We start from the raw sequence: 20441 nt of genomic DNA on the forward strand, positions 1-20441 counted from the left end.
ACTGTTTCTTTCCTAGCTGTAAGAAATTAATTTAATAGATGAATAATCTCATATATCAAGTTGCTTATCTATCAAGAAATACCAAAACTTTTGCTTGACTTGAATTCCTGTGCTGACAGGAATCAATTCACTAATCTGATTATAAAATGTGAAAAAGGCTAAAACGTGTTGCAGCATATGTGCAGTTTGTGATGCCTGTTCCCTGCTCTCCTAATTCCCTGAGCTCCCTTTCAAAGCACTCTGCAGCTGCTTTCCTGCAGCCAGCCAGCCTGCCTGCCTGGGCTTCCTTTAATGGAAATCAAGGCACAATGGGAAAGAATGCATTTGCAGAGCTCATCCATGACAAAGTAAGGGTGTTGTCAGAGAACACACCTGCAGCAGGGAGCTGAAAATTTATTCCAGATCACACATTATAGGCATAGCCAATGTTTAGTACAACACAGGACAAAGATTTCATAACAACTCACCCAGGACAGGAAGGATGCCATAACAATTTAAATTAGAGGAGGATGCAAAGAGTTTTGAACTACCCAAGTTGGAATTTGTATTTCAAGTTGAGAGTTTCCTCAATATGAAATATGAATAAATGAAATAAATTTAACCTCTGGCCAAGTATCACTGCTTCCTTGTCTAAAAATAGGTATTAATCGTTGGTCAGTAAAAACAAGCATTACAACCATCTTTCAACTGTTGAAATATTGGGCAAGAAAGCATATGGCAGGAAGATGTTTCCTTCCAACTGGCAGGAAGATGTTTCCACAGGAAGTCTGACTGTCTGTACCTTCCAACAAAGATGAAAGCTGAGAATCTTATTTATCTGTCACTGTTGTTAGAACTTTTCTAACATTTCTGTGACTCTCCATGGTAATTCACCACGAGATCTTCACAAAATTGTATTTCTCTACAAGATGCAGACATACTGTCAGAGCACACATAGTAAATCTAGTCTGCCCTCCAGGAAACAGCAGTTTAACAAGAAAACTTGCAAAAGCAACAAAAATCCTTTTGATCCTTTGAAAGTTTGTGTTCCAGGACAGCTTGCTTGGAGGTGTAAGAGGTATATGAAAGAATAGGGAACCTGTGCTTTTTATTCATTCATTGAAACAAAACCCTTCTTTAAGGCAGACTTGAAACTCTGCACAAAACATTCTTTGATAAAGTAGTCATTACTCCTGATAAATACTCAGATCTGACTGACCATGGCTGAGTAATAGTGAGACTAGGACATTTGAAAAGAAGTCTTTCAGTGGAAAAGAGTAAAGGTAAAACATTTAATATTAGTACCCTTTTGAAATGTGATATATTTCCAAACAGCATAAGACAAGTTCCTGAGGAAGGTATTTATGAGCCTTAAGGATAAGTGATTTCTAACTGAGATGATTTAACATTGTCCAGAAAGGGACAAATTGAGGTACATGTGGATAAATCACCGAAACCTTCTCTGAATTTGATGTAATTTAGTAGGAAGTCCATTAGATGCCTTTAAACAACACATCAGTGATAGTATATTTTCCAGTGTTTTCAACATCCTATAGCAAGAACGAGTGAATCAATAAAAGAATACTAACCACTTGGCAGAGGTATCCAAAACCCACAGTTAATCTCAGTTCAGACAAAAGTAACTCTTCAGTTGGCATCACATTTTGGCACTTAGATTGATCTTAGAAGGCTCTTAAAAAGATGCAATGTATGAAACAATTTATTTTTAGGTTTTCAAATTTTCATTCGCATCCAGGAATTACTGTCATTTCTTGTTCTGTAAAACCCAACTTCATTACTAGTGCCATGGATCAGATGACTGTCACCTTTCTGTGTTATGTGCCCCTCCTCTGCACTGGAGTGGAAAGGTAATGTGTTTCTCATGCAAGACTCCAACAAATGTCATTGCACCACAATATGGAAAATGTGAAACTATGGAGTGGAGTAGAAACTACAATTACAAACAAGAAACATGATGCAAAAAAAAAAAGAAAAAAAAAAGAAAGCTACAAAGCCAAGCATTATAGTTAAGGCAAAAATTTAGTTTTCCCGTGCCTTGAAAATAGATGCACGGCATAGCCACATCACTCCTGGGTTCAAAACCCCACCAATTAGAGGTGAACTGAGCCAGGGAATCCATGAGGATTCTGGTTGACCAGATTGAATTCAGAAGCAAAAACCTACATGAACACAGCACTATAGCCAAATGGACTAACTGAAGCGCTGCACAGTTCAGAAATGCTTTTTCTAGTGTCAGTGATAAATGTAAATAGTATCATTTAGGCTACAATAAACATTATACAGCCTGCATTAGGAACAGCACAACCAGTAGACTGAGGGAGGCGATGCTTCCCTTTTACTCAGCACTGGTGAAGAACATCTGAAGTTCTGGGCCCAAGTCTGGGCTCCTTGGTACAAGAGGAAGACATGGATTTACTGCAGCGAGTACAGCAAAGGGCTGCTAAAATGATAAAGGGACAGCAGCATCTGACATATGAAGAGAAGTGGACACAGCTGTAACTGTTCAGCCTGAAGAAGAGGATGCTCCCAAAGGTCTTATGCACATGTAAAAATACCTGATGGGAGAGAAAAGATTAGCAAGCTGGACTCTTCTCGGTGGCATCCTGTGAAAAGACAGGAGAATGTATAACTCACAAACTGAAACACAGGAAATTCCATTTAAGCACAGGAAAAAAAGAATTTTTTTTCTGTGAGGGTTGTCAAACACTGCACCATGATGTTTAGAGATATTGTAGAGTCTTCACCCTTCAAGATCCTGGAAACCTGACTGGACATCATTCTGAACAATGTGCTTTGACTTTGCTTTGAGCAGTAGGGTTGGACTAGCTCAAGTCCAGAGATGCTTTTTAACCTCAGTCTTTCTGTCATTCTGTTATCTGCCAGCATCTCCAGTCCCACAGTGCTCATGTCTGAAGCCATCTAGGCTGAGCAATCAACTACTCAGCGCCACAGCTCTGGGCTGCAGGTTTCTATATTTTGAGAAATTTCAGTTGTCATGGGGGAGATGATAAATTTGAGAGGTTCTTCTTTGAAGACATCTGATTTGAGAACTTGAATTAAATACAGCAGATGCCAGTAAATGACAGTTTAGAGTGTTAATTATGCTCTGATTTATGATGCCTTTATATTTGATTATACATATATCTTATCATCATTACATATAATATAAACTTTCCATCCTATTTGTCAAAAAGAGAACCTTATTTTAAAGAAGAAACTGAAGAAAATATGGCCATTTTTAAATGTGACATAAGTGTTTCTTGATGAAAACATGGTATCTTTTTTTGGTATTTGTAGGATCTTATGGAAGAAATTTATTTAATTTTGTTTGGAGAACTAACTTTTCAATGGCTAAGTAAAATGAATACTGTCTTATATTAATACTTCAATAATATAACTTTAAATACTATTTTCTTCTTCCAAATACTCACTGCAAAGATCTTATTCATAAGCAGTTTTTATTGGGCGCAAGTTTGCAAGTCATTACTAGGACACACATAACAATTGATGTGATAAGAGATTAACAGTGGCTTTCCAAGAACTCTGGGAGACCTTTGGGTGCTGATAATCCAGTTCCTCATCAAATGTTCAAATTCACGGTTCTTGTCCAGCATTCATTTGTCACACTGGGCACAGCAGGTTTACACTGCAGTGATCACCACATCTAACTTTGCACAGCATATCCTGGAATAGGCATTCTCTGTGCAACAGAAGCTCCTACTCCTTTTGGTACATAAACTTGATAATGGAATTCATTTATATCAGTTGCTCAGAAGCTGTTTCTAACTTTTTTTTTTTTCCTACAGAAATATCTGGTTTCCTGAGGCAAGAAAAGTGAGAATGAAAAGCAAGAGTTAGGGTAGTCTGCAGATGAGGGCAAACATTAGGAAAACCACACCTTGCCTTGAGTCTAATCTTTGTTTTGCACCAATAGATTATCTATTAATACAGTAATTTTATGAGCTACATAATGTCCTGAACTTTTTATCACTCATCAAGTTCAATATTGCCTGTCAATAACTTCAGAAATGGCAACAAAATAGGCTCTTGCAGATTATTTTCAGCTGACTAACCAGTGGTTGAAGGAATTAATCAGTTCTTTAGCTGACAGATTTCTTTTAACACAGCAGGGAGGGAAGCATGGTGTGAAATAGATATATCTTTCAGTTCTGACAGTCAAGGAGGCAACAAAACATTCACACCTTGAATTTGATACCCTCTCTTCTCTAAAGCTAGTCTGTTCAAAACCACTTGGAAATGTCCTACTTTTGTTTTGGTTGATTTGGACTCTCACTTCTGCACAAGCCTGTTAAGGCACAACAGTGAGTGAGCCACAAGAAATGATACCCCTTCTTCTCTTCCTGTGTAGGTATGGTGCTTCTCCCTCAGTTTACAACAGCTGTACTTCCTGGTGAAATATTCTGTTTGCTTCCATGTGTGTTGATGAGGCAGCTCAGTCCCTGTTAATTGTCCAAGTCTAACAAAATTATTTCTGATCCTTGGTTTCCAAAAACCATCCATTGTTTTCACAGTAAAAATACCATAAATTGCTTTGGCAATGATTGTGGAGTTATCATTCTGCTTCAGTGGTGTCACACAAGAATTCAGACTCTGATTTCAGACCTGGGCAACCCTATAAAAAAGTGTTTCATGAATTCGTATTCTAAATTGAACTTGGCTACCTGACATGCCAAAGTTGTTTAAATGATTCTTGTTTTCTGTGCTTATCTGGAAAGGTGTTGATTCCCCTCTGTCACTGTTTAGCCATTGGTTTTAACAGTTGTACCCCAAGGCTACAGTAAAAAAATATATATATTCTGTGAGATTGCACAGAATATCATCGGCAGCAAGTAAATCCAAGCCGCGGCAGAGAGAGTGCAAATAAAACAAATATGGCAGCACACGGTCCTCAGACTGAAGAGTATGTGGAGTGGAAAAGACATCAGTAACCACAGCGCCTTGCCACCCCGGTGACACTGGTTCCTACTCGTGCGGAAGCCGCTGACTAAAGCTCCCGACTCTGCGCAAAATGACATTTCTCGACATCTAAACCGGCGCGGTGCCGCACGACGGCGGGGCACTCCCGGGACACCCCGGGGGTGTCGGTGCCGTGTCCGCAGCCCCGCGGGAGCCCCGCGGGAGCCCCGCACCTCCGTGCAGCGCTGCGGCGGCGCTCGGCGGGGCGGGCGCGGCTCCCCCAGCCCTGCGCAACCCGGCCCGCGGCCATCGCACCGCCCCCCGGCCGCCGCCCCCGCCCCGCCGCCGCCCTGATTGGGCCCGCGGGGAGGCCCCTCCCGCCGGGCCCCTCCGCGCCGCGCCCGCTCCCCAAATACACCTTGGCGGCGCCGGGGAGCGGCAGCGGCGCCCGCCCAGAGCCCCTCGGTGGGGTTGCGCGGCCGCGGCACCCCCGCGACATGGTGAGTGAGTGAGGGAGGGAGGGAGGGAGGGAGAGAGTGAGGGAGCCTCGCCCGGGGCGCGGAGCGCGGCGGAGCGGGGCGGCGGGGACCCTGGACAGCGCTGGGACGGGGCGCGCCCGCGGGGCTCTCGGGGCCGGGTCTGGGTCTGGATCTGGATCTGGGTCTGGGTCTGGGTCTGGGTCTGAGTCTCTCCCCCGGCCGTGGTCGGGTCTGAGCCCCGGGATCGGGCGGGGGCTGGCGGGAAGCCCCTCTCCCCTCTGCATCCCGAGCCCCGCTTGCACCGTGCCCCGAGCCAAATATGGTTGTAGGCGAAATCTGCGTGGATTAGGGGCTGGAAGCGCCCGAGGAGCTCGGTGAAGGCTCCGGCCACGAGGGGTACCCCGGCGGCCTTTGTGCTTTGTGAGGCTTTCTAAGAATTCGCGAACTACTGATGCCCGTCAAGCTAATTGAACCCATTCAGGCTGGTGTTACTGCGTTAAGCTTAGGTAAGGTTTCTTGTCTGGTTTTCAGAGTAATTCATATGATTGGAGCTCACGAATTAGACACAAACCTGGTATTTCATCACATACCTGATGTTCTAACAATAACTTCATTTTTGCATTTGCTGTTCCATTTTTTTTTCCCTAGGAAGAATAAATGAACCCCCAAACTGTGTTGCATTCATTATGATTAACAGTTTTTCACTCAAGTCTCTTAGCGCCCCTATTATTTCTATTTTTCAAAATTTTAGGCTCGTAATTCTTTTTCTGAGTAAGTAGGGTTGTTTCTGTGGCTAAAGTTCAGCGACCATTACTAGCCTAGGCCTAGTAGTCCCTTAATAAAATCATCACTATCTATAATCATTAGACACTTGAAAAGTTTTTCTCTCATGTGTAAAGGAGTGCTTTTATACATCTTATGTCCTCTCTCAAGCTTGATCTAATGCTGCTTCTAAAATGGCTCTGTTTTCAGAGCTGGCCACTTATTCTGTGGATGTAGTAAGATGGCTTTCTAAATTTGAAGGATGAATTAACAATGAAAAGTCCTAAGCAAGGATGCAGTGTATCTGTAATGCTTTATTAGGGCTACTCACTTTCACTGGACTACAGGTCACACTGTGCTACATGTGGGTTGGCCTAAAAAGAAATGGTAAGACATTTGCTAGTTGGAATACTAGTAGGAAAAAGGAAATTTTATTCACTCAGATTTTCCATTATGAAGTCTCAGAATACAGAGCTACAGAAAAATGTAACAGAGGAATTCTTCATAACAAGTGTAAGAGTTTAATTATATTTCTATGAATAGAACGAAGTGTTATACTTATTTGGAAATGGTCTAATCTTAGGGTTTTTTCTAAGACAAAACTCCCAGTGGTGCCACTCCCTTTTCTTATAGTTAGAATTAAGATGATTTGTTTCCAAACTACAGAAAGTAGTCGCAAGGAGTCATACACTTTAAATCATATAAATGGGTCTACTGCTTTTCTAGGGTCAGGAACAAAAGGTGGCGACAGCCTGTGCTGGGAAGAGATTCCAGTAACAGACTATTTTACACAATTAATCAGAGAAAACAAGCAAGTTAAACGACTGGAGAATGTGTGTGAATGTGTTACAAATGTTCTCTTAATTGTAGAGAAGTTTCTTGCTTGGACTGTGTTGCTCTGGGGTGCTACATATGGCCATACATTCTGCAGCTCTGAAGACTGTTCTCTTTGCTTTACCAGTAGCAAGAACCTTAAATGAGGAATACTGTAGCCATGATACAAAAACTTTATGCTCCCCATTCTCAAAAGAGAAATGCATTTGCTGAAATCATGCTGCTCTAAAGCAGGGAGGAAAAGTATGGAGGGAGAAAGAAGGGAAGCACATAGAGATTTCTTGATTGCATTTTTTTTCCTGTGGAATTATGTAGCGTGCAGCTATTTTGAGTTATGACAGTGCAAGACCGTGAGGTGAACATCAGAGGAGAAGGTAAGGAAGTTAGTTCTACAGTGGGGTTTTTTTACCTTTTTTTGACATCAATAAAATGTCTCACCATCCCTTCTCCCACTTGTTCGCTTGCTGAGTGCTCACTTAAATTATTCAAGTTTTTAATGAACCATTAAAAATGAGAAGTCAGTGTCCATAAAAGTAAGGACTAAAGTCATATATATTTCTCTTATACTGATTAATGCTTTCTTTAAAAAATCTGTCTTTAGCCTTCTATGACAGTCTGTTTCAAAACAGATCCCACAGTGAAATCAAAGCATAAGTAAGAGTCGATAATAAAATCTAATATGCCAAATATCAGTAGCAGTCAAAACCTCGTTTTGTCATGCCATAAAAGATAAAGTATCACAGCTACTATGAATATGAATGCCATCTGTTTGAAATTCTCAAAAGAAAATACCGAGACTCAAAATAAGAAATCCAAAAAGCCAAGGCAGAGTTTTTAGCAAATACAGTTGTTTTCCTTTTAACCGAAATGAGTTGTTCAACAAAAGATGTTATAAATTGTATCTTACTTAAAAAAACCCAGAAACTCAAAATCAAGCACCTCAGTTAACTAAGGAAGCAGATGCAACATTCTAAATTATCCACAAGGAAATATGTATTAAAAGGTGTTGGCTGTGTTCTGTATCTACTTTGTAGACAAGCAAGAAGTTTCATTTTTTTTTCATAAAACTTACTCATTAAAGAAAAGTTCAGTATAGGTAAAAAGAAATATTTTAAAATATTTATTGGAAACTACAGGACATGCTTTAAGGAATTTTATTGTAATGTTTAGAAATCATTACGTCTCAGTTTGCACATTTTATTAGCATATGAAATTTGAGCCATTGGATAGCTGCCATTAGGGTTTCTTTGTTGGAATTCCTTGCACATTTTTTACTATTTACTTTCTGAAGATCTTTACTGTCTATGTGTTTATTAAAATTTACTGCATTTATGTAGATGTTTAGCATTGCAATTAAAATTTTTAGCATTTGAAATTTAAATTAGGCCAAATCTCACATTTGGCATTACTTTGATTATTCTTTTTAGCACGTTTTCAGCATCTGAGACATGGTTGTAATATGTATGATGTATATTCAGCACGTCTCGCATGAATAGTTGTACGACGAGTAGAGATTCAAGTTTATCACGAAACAGATGGGGTTTTTTTACGTCAGTTCAGGGCATAGGTCTTTTTTCAAGAAAGCACGACTGCTCAGGGCAGAATGTTAGTATCTATTTAATATTAAAATTACAACAGGATTTAAGCACATGCTTCAATTGACTAGGGCTTCTAGCTATGGCATAAACAACACTTTTTATTACACTTTTTGTAATAAAGGCAGCAAAATTTGCTAGAAACAGCAAATTTTTATAAGGTTTTTGCTTATAAATTCACCTGCTATATTACAATTGAAAAGACTATATAAATGTCTCTAATGAAGCCTTTTGTAATATAGTTATTGATTGCTGCTCCTTTAGTAATATGCTGTTCTTCCACTTTTTTGGTTGTCCTACTCAGGTGATACCAGTCGTAGGTCAATGCTAGTGTTTCCATGTCATTTTGGCTCCTCGTTTATAGCTTGTATCTTACCACACAGCATAATTACTTATTTTTGGAGATGTGGAGTCGGGAACAAGCTGACATCCACTCCCTTTTCATAGGAATGCAGGTTTCTCTGCTCTCAGTTGTTCTGCTGCTTCATGACCTAAGTCAGAGCAAATATGTTCTCTAGGGATTAATTTTACGTCACCACAGAGAGTCCTCATCACGTCCTGTTCATTGATTCAGAACCCAAGCACATATATGAGCTTTAGGGCTTCCACAGTCTTAAAGCAAATCTCACCCTACCAGAGCACAGTATTTTGGGATATTCACTTCCACTTATTTTTCATTCATATTTCCTAATACATGGTAGTTTTGTTAAGTGGAATCATGCCCTTGCTAAGAGTATTACTGCTTTCAGATTTAATTGTGATGTATTTTAACTGACATTCTCATTTGGTTCAAATGCCCACTTCCACGGTTCAGACCCTCACTGCTGCTTGAACTTGGCAGTATTGTGGTAGCCATTATTCTTGATTTTACTGCTCTGACTCTTTAAATTAGTTCCTTTGTATTACTTAAAGTCAATTTGTGAATTGATTTTCTTCTTGCATATTCACACTAGAAGCAGCTGTTCCAAGAGAATGGTGCCCTGCTAGTAGAAGTACTCAAACGAGCCCCCTTCTCGTGCAAGTCAGCAGCAGTAGGCTAATTTCTTACAGGCAGAACACTAAGCCTAGATGACAACCAAGCTGTGACCTTATGTGTTATTTCTGGGAGGGTATTTCTTTCATGAGACCCCCTGTCTGTACCTCCCATGCATATGTATCTGCCTGAACGTGAACAGAATGCTGTGCTGTCTCTGCTTGAGTGACAAGGCTGCTTTTTCTCTGCCCTAAGGAAAGGGGAAAAATGCCTGGAGACTTGCATAGAGCTGTCTAAAACCCTCCCTTGGGACAGTTTGGCTATGCCTTGCACTTTACGCATGGCTATGCCCATTGATTGTTTCAGCTAAGTCCATATAGAAAATAGGTCAGCCATGCAGTGGCTCAGGAAGAGAGCTTTAATTGTGTGGTTGCAATCTAGAAACAGGATGGTGTGCATCATCATGGAGGAGACTGGAACCACTTCCAAAAATGTTATCAAGCATTGTGGAATCTAGCCCTTAGAAAGCTATTTGTGTTAGAGAGTTGCAGGGAATATCCCATGCAAGTTATCCAATTGCTTCAGTGTGAATAAAGTAAAAATTTCTTGCTAGAAGGCAATGTGCTGAAATTCTTTGATCATTTTCCACTCCACAAATGGAAATTGAAAGAAACATATGTTTATGAAGTGAATCTTTTCTTTAGCCTCATTCCGAGGTATTCAGAACAAAAATTGTTTCATGCTTTTGGGGAAAATATATTTTGTTAGGATCCTCCTGGTGTAATTCTAGAATGTTATTGATTCCAGAGAGTGCAGTAACACTTAGGTTTCTGTGATGCCACATACAGTAGTTGCTGCTAAACTCTCAACTTTTAATGAATAATAGCACAGATATTTTTGAAACCCCAGAAAAAGGTTTCTCTAAAGTATATTGTTGTGTAGTGAGGACTGCCTTTCTAATGCTGACCAAGGTAAACGTGTGTTTAATTTCATTTTAACCTTGCATTTCACTTGGCACTTGATACAGATGGAGACTGACAAAAGTTTTTCAGGGAAAGCCAATTTCCCTCCTCGGCAAATACAGAAAATCTTCACACATGAAAGAGCACTAGTAAAAGCCTGAATACAACAGAGGAACACCTCAGCAAGATTTCTAGTTTGTTACTTGGAAAAATTAGGATTTTGCATTAGTTCATAATTATTTATGTTTTGAAAACTCAAGACAATATGCTCAGGTGGTGTCTTCTGGTTAATAGGGAGGGGCATCTACTTACATTAATAGCTGTGTCCCTCCCTAGCCCTGACTGCAGGCACCCTGGAGCCTAAAATACTCATTGCAGTTCCTGTTTTAAATAGAACTGCTAAAAATGGCAAAATTTCCATGTCTTTGGAGAAAGCATGCATCCATCTGACTTTAAATTTAATTTTCTTTTTCTTTTTGCCAAAATTGTCTTCATAGTTGTCTCTTTGCACTGGCAAGCTGAGAACGCAAAACCACTTGCCTTTATGATGAGAAAAATATTTGGTGGACTGATAAACTGTTGAAATTTTGGTGAAAATAGAGCCATTAGTCCACAGAAATCACAAGGCATATCTAGAGGTAGGATTTTAGAATTTCTACATGGGAGGAATGGTATGAAGGGAAGAATAGTCTTGTGGCTTAAGTAACTTAGCAAGGCTTTTGGTCAACGGGGAGCTGATTTTTTTTCCCAGAAACTTCAGGAAATCTTGACAGAAAGAATTACAATTAGATGGAATTAAATGCTTATTTTGATGCAGTTAAAGGTTCCCAAACAGGTTGCATGATATTAATAAAACCAGCCAAGGGGAAATGCCTTTCCTTTGAACAATTATGAACCTTCAGAAATGAGAGTGACATTAAACCTGCTGTGTGTTAGCCATGAAGATTTAGGGTGAGGACACCTTCCTTGTTCTGCTTTTATATATAGCACCTGCACCCTTTTATGAATTCTGTCTAAAATCTATTTGAATTTTACTTGTGTGCAAGTGTTTTGATCCCATCTTTAGTCTTGAAATCTGGCTGCAAATTTTTATAAGGCTTGACCTGATTTTTGTACATCACTCGGATCTACTAACTGGCAAAAAAACTTGTGCAGTCTCATAACTTGTGTTATGAGGTCTGGATGCACTTCTTAGCTCAGCTGCACTCCTTCTTTTGTGATCTTCAGATGCCTTATTTCCCCACCTATAAAAGAGACATCATTATGCCTCCTTTCATATCTCGCTTTTTCTGTCTTAGCCAGTCAGAGGGCAAACCCTTCAGGTCAGACATCATCTTTTGGTGTATGTTCCTGTATGGCCCTGATCTTAATTTGAGCCTTCTGGGTTAAAATAAGCAAGTAACAGACCTAATAACAGCAACAGAGAAAGAGCAGAATGCAAGATAACAGTGGCACAATTTCTCTGCTAAGCAACCTGCCCAGGGATGAACTCACCAGACAAAAGGTTAAATACCAGTATTTGAGCGTAATCCTCTGTAGGGATTTTCACTTGTTGACCAAGTATTGATCCCGCTGACTGAATGGTGACTTTTGTGAATGTGTAATGAAATATTTCCTTCTGCAGACAAAAACATTTGGTTGTGTTGTGTCAACGAAACAGCATAGAGGAGGCCAGTCTTCCAATGGCAAGTTAGGCATGGTGTGCAAAACATTTTAATAGGCTCACAACATTTGTAGTATGACACTGAAAATCTACAGCTGATCTGAAAACTAGTATCAACTTCGATCAGCTCCACACTTACTCTGCATGTCACATGCTCCAGATCTGTGGGAGATACAGCACGATAGCAATAATCTGTGGAAAAAGTAATTGACCAGAACAGTAGTAAATTTTAGAACCCACAGAGGCAAGGCCAGTCAAAGTGTGCAGCTATACCATGCGTGAGATAGAGGTGGACATCATGACAGTGACTATTCTCTTAGATTAGAGAGGTGCACTAGCAAATACCAGTAAAAAGTGTTTTTAACAGTTGCTTAATATAGGAAATGTCATTTCATTATATTTTCCTTCGAGTTTCTCTTTGAAAATTATTTGCAGTTCTAAGTACTACTAAGTTCTAAGCAAAAATGGATCTAAACGATAAATAGAGGGGAATTAAAAGGTAAAGGTATCTTTTCAAATAGGCTTTGAAGCGATGAAGAACAAGGAATGCTGATGGAATACGGAATTACCCATAGCAAAAGCTAAAACAGAACATCTATCCCTGCCCATATTGTGGGCAGAATTTTATTAGCACTAAATTGGAATAGGTTAAAAATAAGATAAGAAAGTGCAATGAGAGTGGTAGTGGCAGAAACGCATCTAATGGGGATGATGTATTTAAAAAAATAGTTAGATTTTATTGCCACTGCTGTAATTTACAGTATTATAAATGGCTGATCTATCTAATGCTGGAATAAATATGCCAAAAAAAGGCAGTTATATGTTTTATATAAAAAAACACTCACTGTTTTCTTTCCCAACTGTTACACTACAATAATGGAAAACACCAGTAATCTTTAGTAAAATATTAATAAATGCATTCAGATCTTTAATGCTAAACTTAGGTTTGGTACTCTGTCTTTTAGCAAAGAATCTGCATTACTTAGGAATGCAATCCTGATGTCAGTTTAATATAGTATGGGCAGTGTGGGATTTAGATGCCCGTTTATAAACCGAGTTGAAAACCCAGAGCAAAGGTTTACAACATGACTATGCTGCAAAGACACTTGTGATACTGTGATAACTTAATTTCTCCATTGTCATAAGATACTTGTAAAGTTAGTGCTTGTGTCTTGTTAGAACTTGCCAGGTACAAGTACTTAAAACAAATGTTTTGTATTTTCCACAGCACCTAGACTGTAAGCAGAAATGTCAAATGTTTCTGACCCCATGTAAAGGAAGACATACACAGTGCAGCAGACATTTTCCTCTGTTTGTTTTTACCTGCTGAGAGTGCACACTCTGCAAGATTCATGGTGCTTATGAATGCTCTAGAATGCCAAAATGCTTAAAAATATTGTCTTCATCTTAGCAGGAAATTCTTCATGAAGGAGTTACTACCTTTTGTTATCCTTAAACTTAGGTCTCTGGTTTATATCCTCTAGGAACTCATGCATCTCATTCCTTCCCTCTGCCCCAGCTATACATGTGGTTTCTCATCTTTTACCCCCTAGATGAAGGGGGAACTTGCTATGTAGATCCTCTTTCTGTGCACATAAACAAGCACAGATGTGGAACCTATTATTTGTTACATGATTTCTTTTTTCAAGGGCCCAGACAACAAAAAATCTTTCCAGTCAAAGGAGCATATCTTTTCAGGGTAATATTCAAATAACATTCAAAACCTATTTGAAGTACTCCCTGAGTATAGATGCACCAGTATGCAACACAGAAAGTTGGAGACATCCTGTTATTGCTCTATTTTTTAAATGAACGTGGTTTCTTAATATAATGAAAAAAACAAGTGTTCAGTGGTAGATTTCCATTTTACAGATTTAGAAAACGGCACATGCAGAGTGGTTGTTCTTTGACTTTGGTGGGAAATAGCACTTGAAGGACCTTTGGTGTGGGACAGCCTCTACACTAAAAGTGAGTGTTATGGTATCTGGGTGGCTGAAGTGTTGAGACAAAGAAGTTTTTCAAATACATTTGACTTTAGTTTGGGTTCTCAAAGTAAATGACCCCAGATGACCCCATTGCTACTTCTGTTTAGCTGTCATTCCCATTTGGAGCTCTGTCCTCCAGAGCGAGACTCTCAAGCTGTGTTCTCTGCTCATTTTGCCTGAGGACTGAAGCCCAAAGCCTCCCAGCACGAAGCATAAATTGCCACACCTTGAACTAAGAACTGTGTGCCCTTACAGTTCCTTATGTCTGTGGTGGCACAGTGGGAGGAAGGTCTGGCTTTCGGTTAATGGTGATTGCTGACACTAGTGCACTTCCATGCTGCCTCACTGGAATGCAGGTCAGGGCCTTCAAGGAACCCAGGTAACTAGTTCTTCCATCCTGGGATCTCAGATACATGTTAGAAGGCCTGATGGAGAGAGAAGAGACTTTCCTTATAGACATATTATAAAAGAAAAGTGAAATATATTTTAAAAAGAAGAGGAAATCTTAAATTAGGAGCAATGGGCATCTGGCCTTTAAGTTACAAATTGACACCACTTAAAACAAAATTCTAGAAAATAATATAGGAAATGTCCATGTTTGGGAAGTTTTTACTTCTTTATTAATACAATGAAACAAAACAGGATATGTCATTCCCAGCCTCCTAAGAGATGCTAGTGAGGCAAACCACTGAAACTAGAAATTGGATCTTGACAGCCAAATCAGGGTGATAAACATGTATCCTTTCTTAAAGAGTAATATATAATCAACAAAGTTGGTTGAAACCCAAAAACCACAGCCCCAAAAAAATTCCCCTAAAATCTAACATAATGCTGGAAAGCTCCTTGAAATAATCATTTAAGCATGTTCTATAGGCTATAATAACGATTACAAAAAAATTATTTGCATAAGCACCTACCAATCTTCAGTGGATTTGTAGTAGAGGAAAAGAAATTTATCAGTAAGGAACTGCCCATTACGAATAGTTTTGTTCTATTGCCCACAATTTCCTTATTTCTTATGTATTTTTTAATCCTCATGACTTTCTATAGGCTTCCTTCTCTACTTTGTTGTTTTTTCATCCTTGCTCTTTTATCCTGCCTGTATCTCCCTTCTCTCCTTTTTATCTCATATAAAAAAGAACAACAGATATTGCAAAATAAATTAGAAAAAAAATAGAAAATCTATGCCATCTGAGAAACGGAACAAAGCTTTGATCTTTCAGACTTTGGTAAGAATCCTGTGATAATATCGTTGCAGCCAATGCACTTATACAGGTTTTAAGATGAAGAATCGTGGATAATTCTAGGTACCCTGCCTAGAATAACTGCAGAAAGATTACCCCATGGTTCAAACAATGCACAAAGTTCAGATTCAGTAGCACAGAAGCACGTTAGTTCAAATCACTAGCATATTTTTTTGTAAGAGTTTTTAATATGATTACAGTCTTGAAAAAACCAAGTCCTCTGGCAAAATCATCTAACTTATTTTATGGAAAAATTATCTGTATTTACCCAATGAGAGAAAGACCCAAGGGCCTTGTGCAAAAAGTTACAGAAGTGAATTTGTGAGAAGAGTAGCAGAAGAATGCTTATGGTTAAAATGCATTTGCTTTACCTCAATATTTAAACCCTGAATTTGTACCTCAGATTAGAGGCTAGTGATTGGTATATCTATCTGATCAGTTTCTGCACCATTCTTTATTAACCTGTTCTTGGATTTCCCCTCCTCCATATCTCTTAATCTGTTTAATTTCTGTTTATCTGAAACACCTGCCACAGAAATCAGTGAATTTCACTGGAATTTGCAAGAATTTCAAGCCAAGCATCTGTTTCTGTGGCAGTCTGTGCCTAGCACTCTGGCACAAAAATATCCAGAACTGAAACAGACACTAGAGTTTCAAAGAAGCTGGATGACATTATTTTTATTTTTGTGGGATTTGAATATTCAACTTTGATATTGTTAAGAGAAACTGCAATTCAACAGCTAATGCACTTGAATCAGTATAATGTATGGTTTGAAACATCCTAAATCTTTCTAAATGAATCTGTTATAACTGGGGGAGCAGCACTGACCAAGGTTTCGACTATTTGATATTTTTTAGCTATAAGGATGTATCTTTTCGTCGTTGTTTAGCACTACTGAAGGTGTGGCAAAGTAGCATTATATGCCATTTATTTTCCTTTGTGTCATGATCGATACCTCAAAGATCCTCTGATTTTCACTGCATATGTTATTAAAACAAGAAGCTACATTTCAATAATGACTTAAGAAGTTTCTTTATAAAGGATCTCACATTTCTAGATCTGAATAACCTGCTATAGTCTGTCCAATACATTCCTTTTGGTTTTAAATAGATATGTCAAAGCTGAATCTCCCATAAATATTTTCAGCTTACTTTTCCACAGGGCCACATTTTCACCTCACTCTTTACATAAAACTGCCACCAAGGCTAAGGGAAAGTTATTACAGAATAAATGGTGAACATGGCAGTTACCTCTGAGTTAATTTTGCACTCCTTCTCCCTCCTGCTGTCATTTGCATGTGCTGACTTTTCCTCTGCAAAAGTAATCTGAGAAACACTCTGTGCAATTTGATTTCTTTCAAATGCTTAAAAGAAGAGTAGAATGAATGTAACGGAAGGATTTGAAAGATCAGTAGCTGTGATAACTTCAGCAATTGCACTGGAGACAATAACAAGCATCGCAGATTGAACATTTGACAGGAAGCCAAAATCTGCCTCTTGATTTATTTAATTTTTAGTTTTGTTACACAAGTGATATACACCAACAGCGGGCTAACGTTAGTTATTAAGTGCGTACTTGTTGTGATTAATTAACAAGATTAATTTCTCTTAATACCACATGTGTAAGCTCAGTATTTCATAAAATCTCTCATCTTTATTTTGCTTCATCATTTTAGTGAAAAAAGAAGCCTGCGTTTTTAAAGTCAATATAAATTCACATATTCACCTAGCTTTCTCTGCTTTAAATGCATATCTGCTATATTTTCCAGAAGAAAATTAGGAGGAAACTAAACAATATACTCAAATTGGTATTGTAATGTATTTCTAGAGCATTCAATCTCACAGGATGTGCTGATAACATTTGAAACTGTGCTTTTCAAAGGTAAGAGCCACTGCTTTTGTGCACTCAAATCTTTAGGCAACAAACCGTGTCCTAAAAGACCGAGGAGAAAAAAAGACTCCAGGCCAATTTAGGAAGAGATAAGATAAGGGAGCAGAAGGTTTAATGAGCCTCCAGGCCACAGGAATACAAACCACCATGCATGTGTTCCGACACAGGTGCTATGATTTTATAATGATGTCCATCCAGTCCCCAGTGATGTCCATCCAATCCCCGTTTGACCACCCCCCGGTTCTGCCCCATTCCGCTCTTCGGCACACCCCTTCGGGAATCGAGTCTGGGGGAGTTTGGGACCCCTCTTTCATCATCATCATCCTCCTCTCATCACATTGAGTCCTTGGAGGCCCTCCAAAGTTCCAGGCTTGAAGGTCACTTTTGCCCGTGTTTACATCTTCTGGTGCAGATGTTAAGGTGTTTTCTGCAATTCCACCTTGAAAAGAAGACTAAACAGCTAAGAGAATTTTGAGGGATTGATATGGGACGGGGTTTGGTATGTGCCACCATTAAGCTACTGTCATTAACTTTTACTGGAAAATACTGGTAAGAGATATAATACAGTGAGACAGTAAAAGAATGCATGTTAATTATGCTGGTAGAGACCTCAGTGTGAAAATGATACCTGAGTTATGTGCTGCTGTAGTTACTTCTACTGGAAATATCTTTTTTAGAAGAGCAGATTTTTAAAGAGGTGGGCTATGAATAACTATATCTGCCTGTACCATTGTGTGGAAAATGACAGGCCAATCAGTAAAATAAAAAAGGAAGGTACTAATTTACAGTGCACATGGCTAAATCAGCAATTTCAATTAATTTTAAACCTGTTTTGTAGCAGAAACCATCTGTAGGCATTTAATCAAAAAGGAAGGTGCCTTCTAGTCCTGCTCTGCAAATACCATGGAAAAGAACAATTGGGAAAGTAGCTGATTTCTCTACTTCTCCAGAGCTGCCTTTTTTTTTTTTTTTTTTTTTGCCATGGGATCTACCTAAAGCAGAATCAGTAGCTGCATGATGGCTGTGAAAACACTCCTTTCAGCCATTTATTCTGGTTGAATGCAGATCTTCAATCAATATATTTTTCAGAAAAGTTACGAGGACATGACCTCGCTGCTGCAGGAAAATGAACCATTTTCACTAATTACAAGTTCCTATTATTACCTTCCCATGTATAGTTTTTAACCTTTCTAGAATCTCAAATGACCTCAGTTCTGTGAGTGCCATCATATCTGCACACCTAGCTGCAAAAACCCAAAATCAAAAAAGCCAAGGTCATATTTTGGTTCAAAAATAAGAAAACATGCAAATCAGTATTTCAGTGACAGCAGTCACAGACCTGTTAGTTTTAATCCTATTCCTGCTATATCCAGAAACATGCTGTTGACTTCAATGGGAGTTGGCATGAGTGCCGAACTATGAATAAATATGAAAGGTAGTTGTCAGTGATTTTCAGTGTGAAAATGATTTTGTAGACATTGTAAACAGAAGTGACAGGTGGCAAATACCCAGTCAGAAAACTCTGCAATTGAATTCTGCTAATGAAACACTTTACTTTCTACAGACCTAGTTTTCAGACAGTTCTCTAAGATCTATAGAGTTCGGGGAAACTTTTAGTACTTTTATTTATAATACTACTAGTATTTTTATTTATGAAACTTGCTGTTCATTATAATTTAAAGCTGTGAACACAAAGGGAATATTTAACCATATGCACTGTCATTAGACACTACAATCAATGTTTTATATTGCTCTACAATGCTCCAATATATTTGGGAAAATAATAACAATAATGATGTTTATGCAAACCTAAGTGTCAGTTGTGTAAACAGTTACCCATGTCAACGTCAGTTAGATCAGTATGTGCACAAGCGTCTTTGAAGAAGTAGGAGAATTTTTCTATCATCTCTAAAGATGCTTCACAGTTGATCCAGACCACGATTCTCAAGTGAGAAGTTACTTCATGCATTAGAAATTTGGAATTTTTAAGCAGTTTAATTTATTATAGAAGATGCATGAATACTAGCTTAAGATTTCACTAATGGTATGAGATAAAAAGTTATCTTTTTGCAGCACTTGCAGGAGCTCAGTTTACTTTTATCACAAAATAATTACAATTATTTTGTATTTTATTTGCTCCTAAAAAGCATTTTTTGATCTATGAAATAAATAAAAATCAGATTTTGCAGACATTTGAAGATAAAGGTCCAGTTAAATGAATAAAATTCTATGGATTTTTAAGTTTGAGAAATCATGCCGTAAGAGTAGGTAGTTGGAAGGAATCAGTAAGCACAACTACTAACCATTACTTCATATTCTAGACCCACAGTGCTTCTCCTTTTGTAGATTCTAATTTAGATTCCGTTGGCTATCGGCAAGACTTTGATCTTTACATTTAACTCCTGCTGCCTGTCAAGAACACTGCATGTCCTCCGGACGAGTTTTAATTCTTGGAAAGAAAAAGTTTTGAAGACATAAACTTCTTTTTCTTAGCTTTTCTCTTACAATTTTTGTGGAAGTATTTTACTTTCAGGGACTGAAAATGCAGATTAATCCCGTATTTAGAAATATATTCCTTTAAAGTATGAGAGTAGTTTCCAGGTGCTTTAGATTGGTTTTGGTTTTGCTTGTCCTCACTGCAGCACTTCCTCTGTTTCAATTACCTTCCTTTTTCTTCCTTACCTGGGCACCTGGATCACTCGAAATCTCATCAGTTATGTCAGTTCAATATCAGGATTTCTCAAAAAAAATCCAAAACCAAACACAAGAATTAAATAGTGCGTTGTGGTTACATACAGCAGGTTGTTTCTAGTGTTTGTGAAGTATCTTTAGCTCTGCCTCAGGAAAAATGGCCACGAGCAGTCAGGCTCAACAGCTCCCGCAGCATAAGGAGTCCGGGGTTTTCAGGGGTAGTATCTCCATCTAAGGAAGCTGCTTAGCTGATGGTACAAGCCATGCTTTGGACCAAGGGTGAGGGTGCACAGATGTGCCACAGCCGAGGGCTGCTACTTCTGCCTAAGAGTGTGACAGGGGAAGCAGAGGATCAGGTGCTGTGAGGCTCCTGCTGGGCTTGCTATGGAGTGTTTTCACAGATAGGTTTTGACTCACAGGAAGAGAATATTTTTCCCACGCTGTC

General features: G+C 38.8%; 1 protein-coding gene and 1 long non-coding RNA gene across 2 annotated transcripts in view; one reads left to right on the forward strand and one right to left on the reverse strand.

The window, feature by feature from the left end:
* The window catches only part of LOC135413110 (uncharacterized), a 121508-nt gene that overhangs the window by 76153 nt on the left and 24914 nt on the right, over nt 1–20441 (reverse strand). The gene's annotated exons all lie outside the window — the stretch shown is intronic.
* The window catches only part of GUCY1A1 (guanylate cyclase 1 soluble subunit alpha 1), a 34799-nt gene continuing 19636 nt past the window's right edge, over nt 5279–20441 (forward strand). The window contains exon 1 of the mRNA XM_064652312.1: nt 5279–5417. The gene's annotated coding sequence lies outside the window, so the exon portion shown is untranslated. The remainder of the gene's footprint in view (nt 5418–20441) is intronic.

This window comes from Pseudopipra pipra, chromosome 4 (assembly GCF_036250125.1).
Source record: "Pseudopipra pipra isolate bDixPip1 chromosome 4, bDixPip1.hap1, whole genome shotgun sequence".
NCBI classification, from domain to species: Eukaryota; Metazoa; Chordata; class Aves; order Passeriformes; family Pipridae; genus Pseudopipra; species Pseudopipra pipra.